Source organism: Bos mutus, chromosome 5 (assembly GCF_027580195.1).
Source record: "Bos mutus isolate GX-2022 chromosome 5, NWIPB_WYAK_1.1, whole genome shotgun sequence".
In the NCBI taxonomy this organism is placed as follows: Eukaryota; Metazoa; Chordata; class Mammalia; order Artiodactyla; family Bovidae; genus Bos; species Bos mutus.
The window spans coordinates 18,518,545-18,533,283 of NC_091621.1; the positions used below are offsets into that span (position 1 = coordinate 18,518,545).

The 14,739-nt window shown below is 39.5% G+C and overlaps 1 protein-coding gene across 6 annotated transcripts in view; it reads left to right on the top strand.

Moving 5' to 3' along the window:
- The window catches only part of SLC16A7 (solute carrier family 16 member 7), a 205,962-nt gene that overhangs the window by 64,611 nt on the left and 126,612 nt on the right, over positions 1–14,739 (top strand). For 2 of the 6 annotated variants that reach the window (XM_070370515.1, XM_005898966.2), the window contains exon 2: positions 700–797. The exons of 2 other annotated variants lie outside the window; for them this stretch is intronic. The gene's annotated coding sequence lies outside the window, so the exon portion shown is untranslated. Of the gene's footprint in view, positions 1–699; positions 798–14,476; positions 14,496–14,739 lie in introns of those variants that run through there. 2 more of the 6 variants (XM_070370516.1, XM_070370520.1) reach the window with 2 other exon arrangements.

Here is a 14,739-nt window from a genome sequence, read left to right on the forward strand (position 1 = left end):
ACGTGTCCCTGTCTAAAAATGGGCTTGAAATAAAGCCTTGGAGATTTAGAAAAGGCAAACAGTAATTTCACCCTGGACAACGGAAAGCTACATGCTATCCAGTCTTTCAGAGATAGAGTTGGATATTTTTTTCATTTTTCTTTTTATCATGCATCTCAATATTTAAGTGATTATATTCAAAAGCAGACACATTACTTTGCCAACAAAGGTCCGTCTAGTCAAGGCTATGGTTTTTCCTGTGGTCATGTATGGATGTGAGAGTTGGACTGTGAAGAAGGCTGAGCACTGAAGAATTGATGCTTTTGAACTGTGGTGTTGGAGAAGACTCTCGAGAGTCCCTTGGACTGCAAGGAGATCCAACCAGTCCATTCTGAAGGAGATCAGCCCTGGGATTTCTTTGGAGGGAATGATGCTGAAGCTGAAACTCCAGTACTTTGGCCACCTCATGTGAAGAGTTGACTCATTGGAAAAGACTCTGATGCTGGGAGGGATTGGGGGCAGGAGGAGAAGGGGACGACAGAGGATGAGATGGCTGGATGGCATCACTGACTCGAAGGACATGAGTCTGAGTGAACTCCGGGAGTTTGTGATGGATAGGGAGGCCTGGTGTGCTGCGATTCATGGGGTCTCAGAGAGTCGGACGTGACTGAGCGACTGAACTGAACTGAACTGATGCCATTCTCTGATTTTTTTTTTTAGCAGTTAATCTGAAGATGTGATGGTCACCTGGGCAACCTTAGACACGGGAATCTTGGGAACTAAAAGACTTTTGGACTCTGTGTTGATAGAGCTCCCTTGTGAGTACTCTCAATGTATAGTAACATTTTTTATGAGTCATTCTAAATCATGCTGCCTGTGGAAGTGGTGGATCTTAAAGAACCCGCCTGCCAATGCAGGAGATATAAGAGATGTGGGTTCAATCCATGGGTTGGGAAGATCCCCTGGTGGAGCGCACGGCAACCCACTCCAGTATTCTTGCCTGGAGAATCCCAAGGACAGAGGAGCCTAGCAGGCTACAGTGTATGGGGTCACAAAGAGTTGTACATGACTAAAGCTACTTAGGATGCATACTCAGTGTGAATGGGAATATTGGCTTGGCTGGTATTTACATCCCTTTCAAAAATAGAACAGATTTTAAAGTTGACACTTTAAATATTTAGTCTTTCTGTGACTCTATATTCTGTGTGATTTTAGTGAAGAGATTAAGCTTCAGTTTCTCTGTACATAAAATAGAGCTAAATATAAACCCTTCCTTCACTAAAAGGATATTATAAAAGTAGGAAATGATAAATTTCAATAATAATAACAATAGAATTATGTTTTGTTACTATTGCTAATATAAATGTTCATTTTAATATAAATGTAGAGGCTTTAAGTTTTTTATTTTTCTTATTGTCTTTGTCATTTGCACCCTTTAAAAAATAACTGTATCTTGAACAAAAATGATTATGTCAGGATTTCTCATTCATATTTTATTTGTATAAGGCTTTACTACTTGCAAAGATTTAATTTAATTTGACCCTTAGTGCAATCCTGGTGTAAAGCAGGTCAGTGATTAATTTCCTCACTGTGCAGATGAGAAAACTAATGCTCAACACTGTCAGTGTCTTGCTCAAAACTGCATAACTAGAAAGAGAAAGAATTTGAAGTCAGATATTCTTCTAACCAGTCCATATGCTTTTCAGAAACTATATTTAACTGGTGAAATTTCCTGTTTTGCGTTTGGTTTGCTGCCTACTCTAATTGTAAGAGTATTGTGATGAATTTCAGTATTGACCATCTGGTGATGTCCATGTGTAGAATCATCTCTTGTGGTGTTGGAAGAGGGTGTTTGCTATGACCAGTGTGTTCTCTTGGAAAATCTCTGTTAGCCTTTGCCCTGCCTCATTTTATACTCTAAGGCCAAACTTGCCTGTTACTCCAGCTGTCTCTTGACTTCCTACTTTTGCATTCCAGTCCCCTGTGATGAAAAGAACATCTTTTTTTGGTGTTAGTTCTAGAACGTATTGTAGGTCTTCACAGAAACATTCAACTTCAGCTTCTTTAGCGTTAGTGGTTGGGGCATAGACTTGGATAATTGTGATATTGAATGGTTTGCCTTGAAAACAAATAGAGGTCATTCTGTCATTTTTGAGATTTAATCCAGGTTCAGCATTTCTAACTCTTTTTTTGACTATGATGGCTACTCCATTTCTTCTAAGGGTTTCTTTCCCACAATAGTAGATATAATGATCATCTGAACTAAATTTTCCCATTCCAGTCCATTTTAGTTCACTGATTCTTAAAATGTCTGTGTTTACTCTTGCCATCTCCTGTTTGACCACTTCCAATTTGCCTTGATTCATGGACCTAACATTTCAGGTTCCTCTGCAATATTGTTCTTTAGAGCATCGGGCTTTACTTCCATCACCAGTCACATCCACAACTGGGCATTCTCTTTGCTTTGGCTTCATCTCTTCATTCTTTCCAGACTTATTTCTCCACTCTTCTCCAGTAGCATATTGGGCACCTATCGACTTGGTGAGTTCATCTTTCAGTGTCCTATCTTTTTACCTTTTCATACTGTGTATGAGGTTCTTATGGAGAAGGTAATGGCAGCCCACTCCAGTATTTTTGCCTGGAGAATCCTGTGGACAGAGGAACCTGGTAGGCTGCTGTCCATGGGGTCACACAGAGTCAGACACGACTGAAGTGACTTAGCAGCAGCAGCAGCATGAGGCTCTCAAGGCAAGAATACTGAAGTGGTTTGCCATTCCCTTCTCCAGTGGACCACATTTTGTCAGAATACTCCACCATGACCCCTTAGTCTTGGCTGGCCCTACATGGCATGGCTCATAGTTTCAGTGATTTAGACAAGGCTGTGCTCCATGGTGATCAGCTTGTTTAATAATCTGTGATTGTGGTTTTCATTCTGTAAGAGTCTTGTGGAAGCTTCCTGATGGGAGAGACTGACTGGGGGAGGAATCTGGGTCTTGCTCTGATGGGCAGGGCCATGCTCAGTAAATCTTGAATTCAATTTTCTGTTGATGGGTGGGGCTGTATTCCCTCCCTGTTGTTCGCCCTGAGTCCAAACTATGGTAGAGGTAATGGCAGTAACGGTGACCTCCTTCAAAAGGACTTATGCCCGCACCATTGCATTCAGTGCCCCTGACCCCGCAGCAGGGCACTGTTGACCCCCGCCTCCACTGGGGACTCTTAGACGCTATTTAAACCCAGACATCCTGGAATGTGAAGTCAAGTGGGCCTTAAGAAGCATCACTACAAATAAAATTAGTGGAGGTGGTGGAATTCCTGTTGAGCTATTTCAAGTCCTAAAAGATGATGCTGTGAAAGTGCTGCACTCAATATACCAGCAAATTTGGAAAACTCAGCAGTGGCCACAAGACTGGAAAATGTCAGTTTTCATTCCAGTCCCAAAGAAAGGCAATGCCAAAGAATGTTCAAACTACTGCACAATTGCACTCATCTCATATGCAAGCAAAGTAATGCTCAAAATTCTCCAAACGAGGCCTCAACAGTATGTGAACTGAGAACTTTTAGATGTTCAAGCTGGATTTAGAAAAGACAGAGGAACCAGAGATCAAATTGCCAACATCCGTTGGATCATTGAAAAAGCAAGAGAGTTCCAGGAAAACATGTACTTCTGCTTTGTTGACTATGCCAAAGCCTTTGAGTGTGTGAATCACCAAAAACTGTGGAAAATTCGTAAAGAGAGGGGAATACCAGACCACCTGACCTGCCGCTTGAGAAATCTGTATGCAGGTCAAGAAGCAACAGTTAGAACTGGACATGGAACAACAGACTGGTTCCACATGGGGAAAGGAGTCACATGGGGAAAGGAGTATATCAAGGCTGTATGTTGTCACCCTGCTTATTTAACTTATATGCAGAGTATATCATGGGGAATGCCAGACTGCATGAAGCACAAGCTGGAATCAAGATTGCTGGGAGAAATATCAGTAACCTCAGATATGCAGATGACACCACCCTTATGGCAGAAAGTGAAGAGGAGCTAAAGAGCCTCTTGATGAAAGTGAAAGAAGAGAGTAAAAAAGTTGGCTTAAAACTCAACATTCAGAAAACTAAGATCATGGCATCCGGTCCCATCACTTCAGGGCAAATAGATGGGGAAACAATGGAAATAGTGACAGACTTTATTTTCTTGGGCTCCCAAATTACTGCAGATGGTGATTGCAGCCAGGAAATTAAAAGACACTTGCTCCTTGGGAGAAAAGCTATGATCAACCTAGACAGTGTATTAAAAAGCAGAGACATTACTTTACTGACAAACATCCATCTATGGTTTTTCCAGTAGTCATGTATGGATGTGAGAGTTGGACTGTGAAGAAAGCTGAGTGCCGAAGAATTGATGCTTTTGAACTGTAGTGTTGGAGAAGACTCTTGAGAGTCCCTTGAACTGCAAAGAGATCCAACCAGTCCATCTTAAAGGAAATCAGTCCTGAATGTTCATTGGAAGGACTGATGCTGAAACTGAACCTCCAATACTTTGGCCACCTGATGCGAAGAACTGACTCACTGGAAAAGACCCTGATGCTGGGAAAGATTGAGGGCAGGAGGAGAAGGTGACAACAGAGGATGAGATGTTTGACATGGCATCACTGACTAGATGGCCATAAGTTTAAGTAAGCTCTCAGAGTTGGTGATGGACAGCAAAACCTGGCATGCTGCAGTCCATGGCGTCACAAATAGTCAGAGATGACTGAGTGACTGAACTGAACTGAACTGTGATGAATTTACAAAATTGTTTCACCTGTTTATTAGAAACAGTTCCTAGAACAACTCTATGATTATATTCTGCTTTCAATCTAAATTTTATGAACACATCTTTGTATGTCCTGGTGGTAGGCAGAATAAGGGCAAAATGATGGCTCCCCAGATCATAATCCCTTCACCCTAGGAATGTTTTGTTACAAGGCAGGGGAGAAGTAAGGCTGCCCTTTAGATGACCTTATGATTATCCCTAATAATCTACAGGTGTCCATTGTACTCACCAGGCATCTGATAAATGAAATAGCAGCACAAAAAAGATTCAGCCCAATGTTGGTGGTTTGAGGATGTAGGAATGTGGCCACAAGTCAAGAATTCGGGCGACTTTTAGGAACTAGAAAAGGCAAGGAAACAGATTCTTCCTTTGGCCTTCCACTGACACCTTGATTTTAGCCCAGGGAGATTTCTAACCACCAGAACTATGATAATAAATTTGGGTTATTATAAGCCACTAAGTTTCTGATGGCTTATCACAGCAGCTGTAGAAAACTAACACAGCCTGACACTGTGAGATTAGGCAATGAAGCTTGTGAGCAGAGTGGTTTATGCCATGGTGACATGAGGTCAGTCATGGTGTTGAGGTAGGTTTAATATGTCATGTGATTCCTTTTGGCTACATGATTTCCTAGGGGAACTGACTTGTCCGTGCCTGTTCCTCTTTAGTTAGGAGCACAGGCTATGGATCCTGAGTATATGAGTTCAGATCCCGCCTCTGATTCTTCCTTCAGGCATACTTCATTTTATTTGAGCTTTACTTTATTCCCAATATTCCCAAATATCGTGTATTTTACAAATTGAAGCTTTGGGGGAAACCCTGCATGGAGCACCCTTTTTCCAACAGCATTTGCTCACTGTGATTCTGTGTCACGTATTCGTAATTCTCGCAATATTTCAAACCCTCCACCAGAGAAAACATTACAACTCACTAAAGGCTCAGATGATGATTTAGCATTTTTTAGCAATAAAGTATTTTTAAATTAAGGTGTGTACATTTTTTAGACATAGTGCTGCTATTGCACACTTAATAGACTATAGTATGGTGTAAGCTTAACTTTTGTGTGCACTGGTTATGTAACTTGCTTTATTTTGATACTTGCTTTATCGTGGTGGTTGGAACTGAACTGCAGTATCAACAGGGAATGCCTGTAATTATAAACTTCCAGAGCATGCAATTTTTCATCTGTGAAACAAAGACAGTAAAAGCATCTTCTTCATAGGGCTGTTGTGAGAACTAACTGTTAATTTACATTTTAAGTACTTAAAATGGTATTTGGCATATAGCAGGGGCTATATTCAGAGAAGGCAATGGCACCCCACTCCAGTACTCTTGCCTGGAAAATACCATGGATGGAGGAGCCTGGTGGGCTGCAGTCCATGGGGTCGCTAGGAGTCAGACACGACTGAGTGACTTCACTTTCACTTTTCACTTTCATGCATTGGAGAAGGAAATGGCAACCCACTCCAGTATTCTTGCCTGGAGAATCCCACGGACAGGGGAGCCTGGTGGGCTGCCATCTATGGGGTCACACAGAGTCAGACACGACTGAAGCGACTTAGCAGCAGCAGCAGCAGCAGCAGCAGCAGCAGCCGGGGCTATATTGGAGAAGGAAATGGCAACCCAATCCACTATTCTTGCCTGGGAAATCCCATGGATGGAAGAACCTGGTGGGCTACAGTCCATGTGGTCACAAAGGGTTGGACATGACTGAGCACACATGCAAATGCGGGGGCTATATATATATATATTAACTATTGCTATTATTATTACTTTTATTCCTTAAATACTATATTCTCTAGACTCATACTTTTTTTTTTTTTTATCATTTATAGATAGAAGAGTGTCCAAAACCTCTGGAGGAATGCCTTTGGGGTAGAAGTATTTTTTTTGTTTGTTTGGTAGAGTGCTGGGACTGTTTTTAAACAACTTTACTGAGACATAATTCCCATTGCATCCAATACACCCATTTAAAAGTACACAATCTGATGGCTTTTAGTACATTCACAGTTATGCAGCCATCACCATAATCAATTTTAGGACATTTTCATTCTCCAAAATGGTTCCCAACCCGACAGCTCTCATGTCCTGATTCCCCTACCCCTGAGCTGTAATCAACTGTTCATCTACTTTATCTCTTATATTTTCCTATCTGGATATTTCATATAAATATAATAATATAACACGTGGTCTTCTGTGACTAGATTATTTTGTTTAGTATTATGTTTTCAAGGTTCATTCATGTTGTAGCATGTTATAGTACTACATTCCTTTCTAGGGATGAATAATATATTCCACTGTATGGTAGACTGCAATTTGCTTATCCATTCATCAATTGATGGATATTTGGATCATTTCCACTCTTTGCCTTTTATGAATCATGCTGCTATAAATATTTGAGTACAATTTCTGTGTGGACATGTTTTCATGTGTCTTGAGTGTATGCCTTGGAGTGGAATTGCTGGATCATATGATAATTCGATGTTTAACATTTGAGGAACTGTCACCTCTTCTTCAGAGCAGCTGCACCATGACCTGAATGGAAAGGAAGTCCAGAGGGAGGAGATATATGTATATGTATGGCTGATTCATTTTGCAGTATAGTAGAAACTAATGCAACGTCATAAAACAACTGTACACTGATAAAAATTAATTAAAAAAAAATCACACTGAGATACCACTTCATACTTATTAGGACAGCTGTAATCAAAGTCAATAACAAATGATGGTGAGATTGTGGAGACAGACAGACCCTCGTACACTGCTAGGGATATTTTGATGCAACTAAATACCCTTGATTTCATAATTTTTTATTTAACATAATTTGAAAACTATATTTTCCTTTTTTTATTGTGGTATAGTTGATTTAAACATAAGTTTAAGTGTACAAAATAGTGATTCAAAAATTTTTAAATATACTCCACTTATAGTTGTTATAAAATAGATTAAAATTTTGTACCTTTATATAACTCTCCTCCTTGTCTGCTCTCATTATCATGAATATATTAATGGGGGCAAATTTTGTATCAGTTCAGTTCAGTTCAGTTGCTCAGTCGTGTCCAACTCTTTGCTACCCCATGGACTGCAGCACACCAGGCTTCCCTGTCCATCACCAATTCCCGGAGTTTACTCTAACTCGTGGCCATTGAGTCAGTGATGCTATCCAACCATCTCATCCTCTGTCATCCCCTTCTCCTCCCACCTTCAATCTTTCTCAGCATCAGGGTCTTTTCAAATGAGTCAGTTTTTCGCATCAGGTGGCCACAGTATTGGAGTTTCAGCTTCAACAGTAGTCCTTCTAAAGAACATTCAGGACTGAGTTCCTTTAGGATGGATTGGTTGAATCTCCTTGCAGTCCAAGGGACTTTCAAGAGTCTTCTCCAACACCACAGTTCAAAAGCATCAATTCTTCAGTGCTCAGCTTTGTTTTTTTTTTTTCTCTTTATTTTTATTATTTTTAATATAAATTTATTTATTTTAATGGGAAGCTAATTACTTTACAATATTGTATTGGTTTTGCCATACAGTGACATGAATCCACCACGGATGTACATGTGTTCCCCATCCTGAACAGTCCTCCCACCTCCCTCCCCATACCATCCCTCTGAGTCATCCCAGTGCACCAGCCCCAAGCAAGCTTTCTTTAAGTCCAACTCTCACATCCATACATGACTACTGGAAAAACCATAGCTTTGACTAGATGGACGTTTTTCAACAAAGTAATGTCTCTGCTTTGTAATATGCTGTCTAAGTTGATCATAGCTTTTTTCCCAAGGAACAAGTGTCTTTTAATTTCATGGCTGCAGTCACCATCTGCAGTAATTTCGCAGCCCAAGAAAATAAAGTCTGTCACTGTTTCCATTGTTTCCCCATCTATTTGCCATGAAGTGATAGGATCAGATGTCATGATCTTAGTTTTCTGTTCGTTGAATTGTAGGCCAACTTTTACACTCTCTTCTTTCACTTTCATCAAGAGGCTCTTTAGTTCCTCTTTGCTGTCTGCCGTAAGGGTGGTATCATCTGCATATCTGAGGTTATTGATATTTCTCCTGGCAATCTTGATTCCAGCTTGGTGTTTCTCATGATGTAGTCTGCATATAAGTTAAATAAGCAGGGTAACAGTATACTGCCTTGACATACTCCTTTCCTGATTTGGAACCAATCTGTTGTTCTGTGTCCAGTTCTAACTGTTGCTTCCTGATCTGTATACAGATTTCTCAACAGGCAGATCAGGTGGTCTGGTATTCCCCTCTTTAAGAATTTCCCACAGTTTTTGGTGACTCACACAGTCAAAGGCTTTGGCATAGTCAATAAAGCAGAAGTACATGTTTTACCGGAACTCTCTTGCTTGTTCTATGATCCAGTGGGTGTTGGCAATCTGATCTCTGGTTCTTCCGTCTTTTCTAAATCCAGCTTTAACATCTGGAAGTTCATGGTTCAGGAATTGTTGAAGAAGGGCTTGGAGAATTTTGAGCATTACTTTGCTAGCGTGTGAGATGACTGCAATTGTGCAGTACTTTAAGCATTCTTTGGCGTTGCCTTTCTTTGGGATTGGAATGAAAACTGACATTTTCCTGTCTTGTGGCCACTGCTGAGTTTTCCAAATTTGCTGGTATATTGAGTGCAGCACTTTCACAGCACCATCTTTTAGGATTTGAAATAGCTCAACAGGAATTCCATCACCTCCACGAGGTTTGTTTGTAGTGATGCTTCCTAAGGCCCAGTCGACTTCACACTCCAGGATGTCTGGCTCTAGGTGAGTGATCATATCATCATGATTCTGTGCATCGTAAAGATCTTTTTTGTTTGGTTCTTCTATGTATTTTTCCCACTTGTTAATATCTTTTGCTTCTGTTAGGTCCATAAAATTTCTGTCCTGTACTGAGCCCATCTTTGCATGAAATGTTCTTTTGATATCTCTAATTTTCTGGAAGAGATTTCTAGTCTTTCTCATCCTGTTGTTTTCTTCCATTTCTTTGCATTGATCACTGAGAAGAGCTTTCTAATCTCTCCTTGCTATTCTTTGGAACTCTGCATTCAAATGGGTATATATATTTCCTTTTCTCCTTGGCCTCTTGCTTCTCTTCTTTTCACAATTATTTGTAAGGCCTCCTCAGACAACCATTTTGCCTTTTTGCATTTCTTTTTCTTGGGGATCGTCTTGATCTGTCTCCTGTACAATGTCACAAACCTCTGTCCATAGTTCTTCTGGCACTCTGTCTATCAGATCTAATCCTTTGAATCTATTTGTCACTTCCACTGTATAATCATAAGGAATTTCATGTAAGTCATACCTGACTAATCTAGTGGTTTTCCCTAGATTCTTCAATTTATGTCTGAATTTGGCAATAAAGAGTTCATGATCTGAGCCACTGTCTGCTCCCAGTCTTTTTTTTGCTGACTATATAGAGCTTCTCCATCTTTGGCTGCAAAGAATATAATCAATCTGATTTTGGTGTTGACCATCTGGTGATGTCCATGTGTAGAGTGTTCTCTTGTGTTGTTGGAAGAGGGTGTTTGCTATGAGCAGTGCGTTCTCTTGTCAAAACTCTATTAGCCTTTGTCCTGCTTCATTCTGTGCTCCAAGACCAAATTTGCCTGTTACTCCAGGTATTTCTTGACTTCCTACTTTTGCATTCCTGTCCCCTATAATGAAACGAACATCTTTTTTGAGCGTCCTAGAAGGTTTTGTAAATCATCATAGAACAGTTCAACTTCAGCTTCTTCAGTATTACTGATCAGGGCATAGACTTGGATTACTGTGATATTGAATGGTTTGCCTTGGAAACGAACAGAGATCATTCTGTCATTTTTGAGATTGCATCCAAGTACTGCATTTCAGACTCTTTTGTTGATTATGATAGCTACTCCATTTCTTCTAAGGGATTCTTGCCCACAGTAGTAGATATCATGGTCATCTGAGTTAAATTTACCCATTGCATATCCTATAGCAATTCAGTTCCTTCAACTTGTTTGTCTTTCTGTTTTAGCTAATATTATCAGTCTCTTTTTTTGATGTCACTGTTTAAGCATGCCTATTTCTTGGTACCAGGAAAAGTATGCAACATCCTATAAAAAAGTGTCTTAGATTAAAAAAAAAACTACTTTGCAAGTGAGAAAACCTGGTTTGAATTTTCAAAGACATTCTATGAAGAGGGAAGCCTCTGAACTGGATGGTTAGAAACTGCTGCTCTCTCACTTCCACATTCACTGTGTCTGGCAGTGATGTGGTACGTATTCCAAAGGCCTGGCAGGATCATATATTTGATTCACTTTTTAGATTTTGGCCACAATAACTATATTGTAAGGGACAATATATTAATTAATTTTGCTGACATATTTTGCTCACCTCCCAATATCAATGAATAACTTATGTCTTTTCAAGTCTTTTCTGGGACAGTGGGGAAGAAACAATGATCCCAAAATATTAAAGCTTCCAGGAGTCAGGCAGGGAGGCAGGATCTCTTTACTCTGTCTAGTGCCCTGCATACAGAGGCCAGGAGCAACATGCCATGATTCCTTATGTAGTTTCTTTTAATATTTTATTTTGTTCTATTTATTTGACTGTGCCAGGTCTTAGCTGTGACATGCTAGATCTTTAATTGCAGCATGCAGGATCTAGTTCCCTGACCAGGGATTGAACCCAGGGCCCTGCTTTGGGAGCAAGGAGTCTTAGCCACAGGACCACCAGGAAAGTCCCTCTTTTATAGTTTTTAATCACACATTGTTAGAACTATTGGAATAGTTTGTCTGTGCCTGTTTTCTGACTCCCTAGGTTTTCTCTAGCAATTGGATACTTACAAACTATATCATGGCCCTATTGAACATGTGGTTTAGAAACACACCAATATATGCTTTTAATTCGATGTTATTTCTATTTTCCTTCACATATACTTGGCATCTTTGTGGTGTCCTTTGGTCATTTTTTCCTACTTATATTTTACACCCTCACTTCTCTAACACTTTACTAATTGACATCTTATTTGCCTGGATGCAGTTAAAAAGTCACAGAAAGTTGGGAGGGGCTTTCCTCATGGCACTTAACCATGTGGAAGTACATACAGATCACTGTGTAGCCTCAGAAACTTTTGAACACTGAATGTACAAAGGATACCATTCTTTTCTAACTTTGCTTTAACTTTAATTTGGGACTTGACAGAAGAGTACTCGAAAAAAGAAGAGAAACTTTTTGAATTAAAAAAGTTAACTGGAATGAGTTAGTGGAAGGTTTCAAAAAATTACATACCAAATATATATCTTCTATATCTCTGTATACCTTTTTACGTTGAAATCACATCAAGAGATCAGTAGGGAGGTAAACTGAGCACACTCAACAATGTTTTCCCTATTATAATTAATCCCACACTTACTGTGTTCTCCTTTCTCTTACATAGACTGTGAATCCTGGGGGGTTGATGTCAATACTGAGAGCAAATAATAAGGCTTTTTGTTTCAGGCTAAATTGACTAGATACATATGCTTTTGGTGGTCTTTCTTTTTTTAAATTGGCCTATTGGAGAAGGCAATGGCAACCCACTCCAGTACTCTTGCCTGGAAAATCCCATGGATGGAGGAGCCTGGTAGGCTTCAGTCCATGGGGTCGCTAAGAGTCAGACATGACTGGGCGACTTCAATTTCACTTTTCACTTTCATGCATTGGAGGAGGAAATGGCAACCCACTCCAATGTTCTTGCCTGGAGAATCCCAGGGACGGTGGGGCCTGGTGGACTGCCGTCTGGGGTCGCACAGAGTTGGACACAACTGCAGCGACTTAGCAGCAGCAGCAGCAGCAGCATAGTTGCTTTACAATATTGTGTTAGTTTCTGTTGTACAATAAAGTGAGTCAGCTATGTAGACTTGTGCTTAGTTGCTCAGTCTTGTCCAACTCTTTGTGACCCATAGGGATCTTCTTGACCCAAGGATCGAACCCGGATCTCCTGTACTGGCAGGTGGATACTTTACCTGCTAAGTCTTCAGGGAAGCCCAATCAGCTATATATATATATCCCCTCCCTCTTGGACCTTCCTCTCTTCCCACTTCACCCATCTAGGTCAGCACAGAGCACTGAGCTGAGCTCTCTGTGCTATACAGTATGTTCCCACTAGCTATCTATTTTACACAGTCTCTTTAACCTAGGAAATTTTGAAAATTAATTATTTTGTCTTCCCCATTCAAGTTATATTCCAGAAATAATGAATTGTGGATTCCTGTTAAGAGTAAATCAGTTACCTTCGTTAATGCATCTATGAAAAATCTGATATTGGCAAAATTGATATTTGGCAAAACTAATACAATTATGTAAAGTTTAAAAATAAAATAAAATTAGAAAAAAAAAAATAAAATAAAATATATACTGATGGGAAAATGCACATATTATTTAAATATACCTATGAAATACTTCAGTTCAAAATTATTTTCAAAATATTATTATTAAAAATGAAAAGAATGTATAATCATATATATTAGACTGTAAAATCTATATTGATTTAGCAATAACAAATAAAATAGCAATTTTTGAAAAAAAAAATCTGAATAATAATGAGTACATTGGTTTCAGATATAGGGTACTATTTCTTAGTTATCAAATTGTGATCATCAGATCCTAACATTGGTTAACAGCTTTATGATGCTATGGCAGATGCCCTGAGCAGATAATTTTATGATTGTGGTTTTTATCTATTAAATATGTGAATATATGTATAAATGAATTAAATCACACAAGATTCTGTAGTATATGACAACTCATAATACTTTATATTTTAGGTTTAATAGCTAAGCTTTGTTAACTGTATATGAATCTATTTTCCATCATAAGAGTGACTGTTTGAGAAAAGAGAATCTGTCTTACTTATCTTGACCTTCTTACTGTTCATAACATAATGAATTTTATATGCTAGCTACTCCCTAAATGTTGGTTAAATTGATTAATTAAAACAAGGGAAAATAGATTAGGCTAGTCCATTTGACTCATCTTTTTAATTCTTAAAGTTGATGCTAACTAAAGTATGTGGCTTGGATATGTGGTCAAATGGAGTTTCTAATTGAATTTTTCTCCAAAATTTAGACTCCCTTTGTAGGAGCACAACCTGCCCTAGTATATACATAGTATGGATCAGACTCAGCTTCCCTGGTAACTCAGCATTAAAGAATTCACCTGCCAATGCTGGAGACTTGGGTTTGATCCCTGTGTTGGGAAGATTCCCCTGGAGAAGGAAATGGAAACCCCACTCCAGTATTCTTGCCTGGGAAATCTCATAGATAGAGGATCCTGGCAGGCTGCAGTCCATGGGGTTGCAAAGAGTCAGACACGACTTAATGATAAAACAAGAACAAATGAACCAGGCCAGAACCCAGCTCCTCTGTAGGAAGGCACATATCTAAAAGAGAGCTCCAGAAATGTCTGTCCTAAGCTTGCTTAGTTTTCTTTTTTCAAATTCAGCAATCATATGTGAAATATACTGAAATATTATTTTACTAGCATTGTCTCTGTAAGGAAACGTGAAGCCAGTAGATAGGTGAGAAGCCTGAGACTCAGAAAGGTCAGGTACTTTGTTCAAGGTCAGAAGTAGAAAGTAGGTCTGAACCTGAGCTTTCTAATACTAAATCAAATTTTTTTTTTTAAGGATCCTTTAGAATAGGGTGAAGAAGAACAGCAAGGAGTTGTTCTACACCATAGTAGGAAATAGCTGGTTCCCCAGCAGGGGGAAGCTGAGTAAGTAGACTGGGGCTCCTCACAGGGCCAGACAAAGGTGAAGACAGTCTGTATGCTCTGTCTGCTACTAAGTAGGATGTTAAGAGAGTCGAGTCCACACAGGGAAACCAGAGACAAAATAATTGAAGCCATAGGATTTTTATCAAGTCCTAGGACATGGTTATGACTCCTATAAACCTTGCTTTTGCCGTTATGTCTTTACATTCTTTTTTCAGTGCAGCCAATCTTTACTGGCAGGTGTTAA